The sequence below is a fragment of the Amblyomma mixtum genome, chromosome 7, assembly GCF_055824585.1.
Source record: "Amblyomma mixtum isolate Tamu chromosome 7, ASM5582458v1, whole genome shotgun sequence".
Lineage (NCBI taxonomy): Eukaryota > Metazoa > Arthropoda > Arachnida > Ixodida > Ixodidae > Amblyomma > Amblyomma mixtum.
Genome location: NC_143018.1, coordinates 142,916,367 through 142,926,139, shown reverse-complemented (window position 1 = coordinate 142,926,139; position 9,773 = coordinate 142,916,367). Strand labels below are relative to the sequence as shown.

Below are 9,773 nucleotides of genomic sequence, written 5' to 3'. Positions count from 1 at the left end.
AAGGTATGCGGCATCTAGTGCTTGGGCTTTCAGCTGACGGCGCGTATCATGGCGGCCAGGTATCATGTTTTTGGGGATTGGTTTTATAACTAGGCGGCTATAGACCCCTATCGGAATGGGCGTCGTGGGGTGGACGTCGCCTATGGGGTTGATGTTGAGACGGTCAAGTATGAGCCGCCCGTGTTTAGTGCGGGAGAGGCGGTGGATTTGGGCGGTCTTTTGTGCCTCTATGAGTTCTGTGAGCGTGTTGTAGATGCCGAGTTGGAGGAGGTGCTGTGTGCTGGCGTACTGAGGTAGCCCCAGTGCCGCTTTGTACGCTGAACGTATAATGCTGTTCACAGCTTCCTCGTACTTCCGGCGGAGGTGATAGTAGGGGTAGGAGTAGACTATCCTGCTAATGAGGAAAGCTTGCGTGAGCCGACAGAGGTCATCCTCCTTCATACCTCTGCGGCGGGTGCTGATGCGGCGGATAAGGCCGTTGATCTGATTGGCTGTGGTGCGGAGGCGCTGAATGGCCTCCGAGTTTTGCGTGTTGTTCTGTATTAACATACCCAGAACGCGGATGGTGCGGACCGCCGGTATGGGATGTGTGTCGACTTCAAGCACAATAGGTTCTTGCGGGTCGGGGACTGGCAAGCGAACTCGTCTGTCCCTGATGACTAGTAATTCTGACTTCGTGGAGGAGCATGTGAGCCCGTTCGCCTGTACAAAGGAGTGTACTTTATCGATTGCTGTTTGGAAGGAGTTTTGGATTTCCCCGTCAGAGCCAGAGTTGGTCCACAGGGTAATGTCGTCGGCATATATTGAGTGTTTAATGTGAGGTATCTCTTCCAGGAGCGGAGGGAGGCCTCTCATTGTAGTGTTGAAAAGGAACGGAGATAGGACTGCTCCTTGTGGTGTTCCTCGGGTGCCTAGTGTGATCTTCTCGCTCTGGAGGTCTGCAATGTGAAGTTCTGCTGTACGGTTATGAAGAAAGTCGGCGATGTAGTTGTAAGTGCGAGTGCCTACATTCATTTGTGAGAGGTTTGCCAGGATGGAAGCATGTGACACGTTGTCTTAAGCCTTGCTGACATCTAGGCTTAGGATAGTTCGTGTAGCTCGGATGGGTCTCGGATCGAGGATGTCGTGTTGGATTTGCCACATAATGTCTTGAGTGGAGAGGCCGGTCCTGAAGCCGATCATAGTGGGGGGAAAAAGGTCCTCTTGGTCTACGTGAGTGTGTAGTCTATTGAGTATGACGTGTTCCATGACCTTTCCCAGGCAGGACGTGAGCGAGATGGGCCTAAGGTTGCCCAGCTCGAGTCGTTTGCCTGGCTTAGGTATGAAAATCACTTTGGCATGCTTCCAAGTGTCTGGAAGGCGACCCTCATGCCAGTGTTGGTTGAAGAGGTCCGTGAGTGCCTCGACGGACTGATCTTCGAGGTTACGAATCATCTTGTTGGTTATGTGGTCGTCGCCAGCGGCTGCGGTGGCTTTAATCTGTTTGAGGGCGGCGCGGACTTCTCCTGCCGTGATGTCGGCGTCCATGTTGGTGTTCTGAGCACCCGTGTACCCTGAAGGGATGGGAATTTTAGTGTAAGTATTGATGTATTTGTCTTTCAGGGTAGCGAGGAGTTCCTCATTTGTGCCCTGAAAAGCGTCTATGACACGGGTGAGGTTCTTGTGAGATGTGGATTTGGTGTGCGTTGGGTCCAGTAGATGTCTGAGCAAGAACCACGAGTTTTTGCATCCTAACTGGCCGTTAAGACGGTCGCAGGTTTGATGCCATTGCTCCTGACTCAGTTTGATAGAGTAAGCTTCGATCTCTCGCTCGAGGCGAATGAGACGGAGCTTGAGGGATCGATTGTGTTTTTGGCGCAGCCAGCGAGCGCTAAGACTGCGCTGGGCCTCCCACATGTGTATGAGTTTGGCGTCGGGTGAGGGGCCATCCTCGTCCTGGGTAGTCGTGGAGGTGGCATTGGCGGTGTCTTCGAGCAGCGAGTTTGTCCATGTGTTCAGGTCGTCTATGGGGGCCGAAGTGCGTTTGGCGCGCACGTATCGGAAGGCGTCCCAGTTAGTGTGCCTGATTGTTCGGTTGGGGGCTTCGCTGTGTGTAGCCGTGAAGGTTGTGCTGAGAACATAGCGGTCGCTACCTATGTTCATGCCGAGGTTTTCCCAGCGTGCGTCCGGGATGTTGCGGGCGAAAGTGAGATCGGGGCAGCTGTCCTGTGTGACACTGTTTCCAATGCGAGTAGGCCTGTCGGGGTCTAGGAGTAGTGTCAGGCCCAGTGTTTGGGCTGTCTCCCACACTTTGGCTCCCTTACGACCGCATGCTTTGCGGGGGTAGCCCCACTCGGTATGCGGCGCGTTGAAGTCACCTAAAGGGCGACCCACATGGAGCGAACTTGCGCTGCGGATTTTGAGCGGCGCGGCGGAACGCGGACGCACCGCCGCTGTGCCGCACCACAAGAGGCGGAAAACGGGCGGCTGCCGCCAAACCGCTGCCGACAAAAACAAAACAAAAAAAGATTTGTAAGCTTACTCTAAAGCCATTGCTTATTGGAGGGCGCATTCTCACTTTTTAGTTCAGCGTATGCTATCTCCCCTCTCCACTCCACCCCCACTCGGTTTCACCCTGCGCGCCGAGCCACCGGCAGCTGCTGCTAGCAGAGACGCAAAAATAGACTCAGCCTATAGAAGCGCCATCTGGTTCTCGGGACAGGAACCATTATTGTAAACAAACCGGCTCTCCTCTTAAGCCTAGAAGTGGGAGAATCGTCACGCTAAATAAAAAAATAAGGCAAATTTATCACTTATAAGTTTTATTATAGGCAAGGTGAGACGAAGCGAAAGACCGGTGCTCCATTTACGGCCAGTGAACGCAGTGAAAAAGGCAGCAACAACGAGAATTTAGTCCAAAGCGAGGGGTCCGGCTTCGAAAGGCGCCGCCATGTTTGTCGCCGCGCGCGGGCGGAAGCTAGATGCGGGAAGAGAGCGCCCTCATTGGTCCGCGCTGACAGCTCGCATTCGCCGCTTCCGATGAGCGGCTGACCGCCGGTAGAAAGTATCTAGCACTGCTTGGTCGGCGGCGAACGGCCGCCGGCGGCCAAGCGGCCGCACCTTTCCAGCTCCATGATCTGCGTGCGGCTCTCGCCAAAATGAAACGGGGCACTGCGCCAGGACGGGATAAGGTCACCGTCAAGCTTTTGACGAACCTGCCCGACTTGGCATACCAGTCCCTCCTGGAATACGTCAATGCGATTTGGCGCGGGGACACCCCCCTACCAATCGAATGGAAAACGGCTTTGGTCACTTTTATTCCTAAAGCTGGCAAACCAATTGACACAGATAACCTCCGCCCCATCTCTCTCACCTCATGTGTGGGCAAACTAATGGAGACGATGGTGCGGGATCGGTTATCTACATATCTTGAATACAAACATGTCTTTGCGAGCACCATGTTCGGATTCCGCCCACACAGATCCGCACAGGATGTCCTCCTGCAACTCAATCGCGAAGTCCTTGACCCCCTCGAATGCCCCCATAATGCCCGGGTCGTACTCGCCTTGGATCTTAAAGGGGCATTTGACAATGTAACACATGAGATCATACTCACTAACCTAAGTCACACCGACTGTGGCCTCAACACATTCCGATACATAAGCCAATTTTTAATGGATCGTCAATCCTACATTCGAATTCAAGATAGAGACCATGGTCCTTACCTACTCGGCACGCGGGGAACCCCTCAAGGCGCGGTACTTTCCCCGCTGCTCTTCAATCTGGCCATGATGCACCTGCCGGCCCAGCTGAGTGGTGTCGCCGGCGTGCAGCACGCCCTGTACGCCGATGACATCACTCTGTGGGCCACGCAGGGAAGCACAGGGGATATTGAAACCAGCCTGCAAATAGCGGCGACGATAGTAGACCGCTACGCCCGCCGCTGCGGTCTTCAATGTTCCCCTCAAAAATCGGAATTTGTGCACCTCCGCCCCTCACAGAAGTGCACAACTAAAATATCTCTTTCTCTCGAGAGTGGTCCCATACGCGAAAGTGATGAGATACGGGTACTCGGACTCTACATCCACAAACACAGGCGGCCAGACACATTGGCCAAACTCCGTAAGGTGGGGGACCAGGTGGGCCGCATGGTCCGCCGGGTTTCCAACAAATGCGGAGGGTTACGAAGTAAGGATGCCTTGCGGCTGGCAAACGCCTTCGTAACTAGTCGAATTCTCTATTCGACTCCTTATCTCCACCTACGGAAACAAGAGGAGGATGCCCTTGAGGTCATCCTTCGCAAAATTGTTAAACGTGCCCTTGACCTCCCCATCACTACTTCGAACAGCCGGCTTATGGCCCTTGGGGTGGTGAATACTTTCCGGGAGCTCCGGGAGGCGCACCTTACAAACCAGTACACGCGTTTGTCGCTAACGGAGTCGGGTCGCCGCCTTGCTCGACTCCATATACAACACACCCCTCCAATGGAAGACAGGTTTCGCATCCCGGAACTGTGGAGACGTGCCCTCTACGTGCGGCCTCTTCCAGCAAACATGTCACATGAAGATCATAATTTTATTTATTTATTTATTTATTTATTTATTTATTTTCAATACTGCAGGCCCCTTTACGGGGCCCTAGCAGGTGGGCATACACAACAGTTACACTGAGGCAAGAACAACATCACACAACACAAGGAAATTTCAAAATGCGGCAAGAACACATGCAAAGATAAATCTAGTAGAACAGTGGTTCATTTGTCTACCTGCGGACAAACTATGTACAATCAGCTCCAGACAAGGTTACCATATGAAGTGATCAAACACGGCTAACAGTGAACAACATGCACGTAGAAGCGAAAACAAAAATGAAAGAAAAAACCTTGGCGCTCAATACAAGATACGTATATGATGGAAACAATAATAATGCTGAATGATAGCGGACAATCGAACCCAGGAAGACAAACTATGACTACGCAAGGGGTGATGCACTGATTAAGACGACAAGAAGGAACGGAAGTGAAACGGATTATCAATACCCAAAGGCCCATGTGCATCACTGAGAGCGTTACTCTGCGGCAATACTGGCCTCGAGCCTTGTAGCGAACGTTGTTAAGGTCGGCGCATGAGTAATCGAGGCATCCAGTTTGTTCCATTCTCGGATGGCTACAGGAAAAAATGAATGTTTAAGTGCATCTGTGCGATAGGAATAATCAGTTAGAGTGAGTGCATGTTTGTGTCGTGTCGGTCGAGTCTGGGACGGGCAAATATATTTTGACACATTGATGTTATAATCGTTATGCAACAGTTGGTATAAAAATTTTAAACGCGCGTGCTTTGCTCTCATTGATAGCGTCGGGAGTCCTGAAATAGCTGCAAGGTTCGATGGGGAGTCAGTACGCTTATATTTATTATGGATGAACCGTAGTGCCTTTCTTTGTATTTTTTTCTAGTTTTGCTTTGTTAGTGGTTGATTCCGGAGACCAAACAGTGTGGGCGTACTCTAAAATAGGTCTTATGAAAGTTTTGTATGCTAGGAGTTTAGTAGATGCTGGTGCGAGTCGGATACATCTTCTCAAAAAAAACAGTTTTCGTAATGCTGCCGATGTTACATTAGCGATGTGTACGTCCCATCTAAAGTCAGCGGTTAGTGTAATACCAAGATACTTATGCTGGGAGACTTTCATGAGTGGCGTACCGTGAATGCTGTAAGGGAAAGATGAGGATATTTTTTTCCTGGTTACTGACATGCACACTGATTTTTTAGAATTAACGGTCATCTGCCATTTGTCACACCAATCCACCACAGCGTCAAGTGACTGGGAAAGCGCAATGTGGTCTTCCGGACTTTCTATCTTCCTGTAGATGATGCAGTCGTCTGCAAATAGCTTAATGTTACACTTAATCTGAGCGGTTATATCGTTTATATAAATAAGGAAGAGAAGTGGGCCAAGAACGGAGCCTTGCGGAACTCCCGAAGTGACCGCGGTTATTTTAGAAGGCATATTTTGAAAGATTACAAATTGAGAACGGTTAGATAGAAACTGTTTGATCCAACCCAGAACTTCCCCCCGCCCGATCATGCATTGCAGCTTTGCGATTAGTTTGTTATGGCACACGCAATCAAACGCTTTGGAAAAATCTAGTAGTAATATATCAGTTTGACTGCAGGTATCGATGCTGAGGGCCAAGTCATGAACGACTTCGATTAACTGAGTGATAGTCGACAGCCCTCGGCGGAAACCATGCTGGTCAGGTGATATCAACTTATTATGCTCTAGAAAATCTGTTAGATGTTTTGAGATTATGTGTTCGAAAACTTTACATGCTGTGCTAGTCAGTGAAATGGGCCTGAAGTTTGATGCACTACTGATATCTCCTCCTTTATGGATCGGAATGATTTTCGCCAGCTTCCAGTCATCCGGTAGTTTTGACACAGCAAGTGATTTGCGGAATATTATGCCGAGATATTTGCTGCACCATTCGGCGTATCTTTTCAAAAATGCATTGGGTATGTTATCTGGCCCGCTGGCTTTCTTCGGGTCGATGTTCAAGAGAAGATTGAAAATTCCGTCATCAGTTATGTTTATTTCTCTTATATCTGAAGTTCGGGTTGTTGCCATCTGGGGAATAACGCCATTATCGGTGGTAAATACGGACTGAAAAAAGTCATTAAAGTAATTAGCCTTCGCACTGTTTTCCTCTGGTGTCTGTTCGTGTCCTGCTGTGTTTCTATTGCGGAAGTGGTTCCAGAACCTGTGTGGGCTACATGTAAGGAAGTCAGGCAGCGTAACACTAAAGTAGTATTCCTTTGATTTCGTCATTTTATCCTTGAAGATTTCAACTGCCCTGGCTAATTTTTGTGTTCTGTCGGGGTTAGTACCTTTGGACTTAATAGAGCGACGCAGCCTTTTCCCTTTGCGTTTTGCATGAATGACCTCTCGCGTGATCCACGGGTTTTTGGTTTTAACGCGCTTGTTTTTTGAGGGGACATATCTGCATATACAGAAAAAAATGATTTCCTTGAACTGAAGCCAGAGGGAGTTTACATCTGAGCTGGCTTCAGATGCTGCTTCGGCAAACATCTGAAACTCGTGTGCAAGATGGGTTGATATACTAGCGTCGTCGGCTCTATTAAAATTACTTACAGTCGATTGGGAGGAGCGGGTTGTTATTAGAATATTGAGTGGTAGCTCGCAGACTGGTATACTGTGATCAGAAATTCCGTCGATTATGTCAAGCTTAGTCTGGTGTGTTGGGAAGTTCTCGCTTACAAGTATTAGGTCGAGAATGCTTTTTGCTGTGCCTAGTATGCGAGTTGGACGGGAGACTGTTTGATGTAGATTAAAATTCAGCATTAAATCAATGAGTGCATCTGAGGCCGGATCAGTATGGTGCAAGGTATCCCAGTCAATATCCGGAAGGTTAAAATCGCCCATGATGATTAGTCTAGAGTTCCGTACGTGCACCTGCATATAATCGTGCACAGCACTCAAGCAATCATGTCCAGAAGAGGGGCTCCGATAAACACATCCCACGACAATGCTGACGCCATCACACAGAATCTTGCAAAACACTGCCTCTGCTCCCGGGATGTCCGGCAGAGGGATAAAGGAAAAGTGGTTCTTTATCAATAATGCAACGCCGCCACCCCGGGAAAGCCGATCTTTGCGCATCACTGAGTAGTTCGGAGGGAAGATTTCTTGACTACCAATATCACTCGAGAGCCACGTTTCTGTGACAGCCACAATATCTGGATCTTGGTCAATGAGGACAATTTCGAGCTGCTCTACTTTATTCACTACACTTCTGGCATTTATGTTCAATAATTTTATTTTTTTTATTCTGCTCTTTGACGTGTCATTGGGGGGCTGGAGACGTTGTCGTTTTGGCTTTCTGGGGTAGTTGCTTTGTCGTTTTTTTCCCAAACGGCACTTTCACTGCCTTTTCACTGTCCCAGACAAATGCTTGACCATTAATGTACAATTTATTAAAGGAAAGGGACACTTTGTCGCCATTGTCCCGGTTAGGCTTCGCGCTGTCCCACAACTTTTTCCGAATATCTCTAATTTTCCGCGAGAAATCTTCGCCAATGGACAGATCGGAATTTTTAAGCTTGAACCCTCGTTTCAGTATTGATTCTTTCTCTCTGTAGTCTAAAAGCTTCATAATAACAGGTCTAGTTTTGTTTTCAGCAGGCTGCCCCAAACGGTGGATACGCTCGATGGCCACTGCGTCGAGATCCAGTTTATCCTGAACAATATCTTTATTTACCCTTTCTCTAAGTGTTTCCTTTGTCTCTTACTCTCTCTCCGATAGGCCATAGACAATTAAATTACATCTTCTGCTTCGGTTATCCAAGTCGTCTATTCTTTCCTCTAACCTTTCTATGACTTCGCTCATCTGAGCGACCTGCTCCTGGCAGGAAGTGACCTGTTTCTCTAGTCTAGCAAGAGCATCGAGTTTATTGTCTATGTCCGCCAGCCGCTTCTCCTTTATTTCTTTTATGTCTGAGGCAATTTCTTGAAGCTGCGTAAGTATCTGAGCTGTGTTCGGTCCAGGATTGGTTTCGATATCACCCCCAACAATAGCAGTTTGCGCAAGCTTACAGTAACATCAAACAACAGCCGCGGGCACGGCAGCACCAACAAGAATGGGTTGTTAGAGTGAATACAAACGCCGTAGCGTTTTCTCACCTGCAGAAGAAACAAGAACGGATTGTCGGTGAACCGCATCCTGGTAGCGCTGCCGTGCCCAGTGGCCGCCGCGCGCGTGGGGTGGCAATATATAGTCCAGTCTGGTGGTGTCGCCACTTGTCCCGGATGCATGTAGTGGTCTGCGCATGTGGTCGCTGATTGTAGAATCCATCGGTGATCCCATGTGGGCGCGTGTAGCTGGTCTGGTGGGCGTACGTCGGCAGTGTCTGATCCGTGAGTCATTCTTGAAGGCAGCTTCATGCTTCTGTCACCGGCATGATCTAGCAGGGCCAAGAAAAGCTGCAGAAGAAACAAGAACGGATTGTCGGTGAACCGCATCCTGGTAGCGCTGCCGTGCCCAGTGGCCGCCGCGCGCGTGGGGTGGCAATATATAGTCCAGTCTGGTGGTGTCGCCACTTGTTCCGGATGCATGTAGTGGTCTGCGCATGTGGTCGCTGATTGTAGAATCCATCGGTGATCCCATGTGGGCGCGTGTAGCTGGTCTGGTGGGCGTACGTCGGCAGTGTCTGATCCGTGAGTCATTCTTGAAGGCAGCTTCATGCTTCTGTCACCGGCATGATCTAGCAGGGCCAAGAAAAGCTGCAGAAGAAACAAGAACGGATTGTCGGTGAACCGCATCCTGGTAGCGCTGCCGTGCCCAGTCAATGGTCGGCGCCTGGCACGAGCGGAAGCGCTAGCCCGATATTATGGCAACAAAACAGGTGTATACTACGTGGACGCCTCCGGCCCTCACCACGGGGGATGGTACACGGCCGCGGTAGTTCACAACAGCAACACAGTTAACGGCCTCACTTTCAGAGCCCGCAGTGCAACACAAGCAGAAGAGGTCGCGATTGCTCTCGCTGCCTCACATTCCAATTCAAAATACATAATTACCGACTCGCGAGGGGCCTGTCGGAACGTCGAACAAGGCAGCACTCCCTTCCTAGCCTATCGAATATACCAAAATTGCATACGGGATACGGACCCCGCACACCGTCACCTCATATGGGCCCCTGCTCATCAGGGGTTGGCAGGAAACGAGGCAGCAGACGCAGCCGCCCGCGCGCTCTCTCACCGGGCTGTTTTCTCCTCCCCA

General features: G+C 49.9%; 1 pseudogene; it reads right to left on the bottom strand.

The window, feature by feature from the left end:
- Nucleotides 1-7,838: 7,838 nt before the first annotated feature.
- On the bottom strand, nucleotides 7,839-8,722 carry LOC149337754 (uncharacterized; annotated as a pseudogene).
- Nucleotides 8,723-9,773: the final 1,051 nt, after the last annotated feature.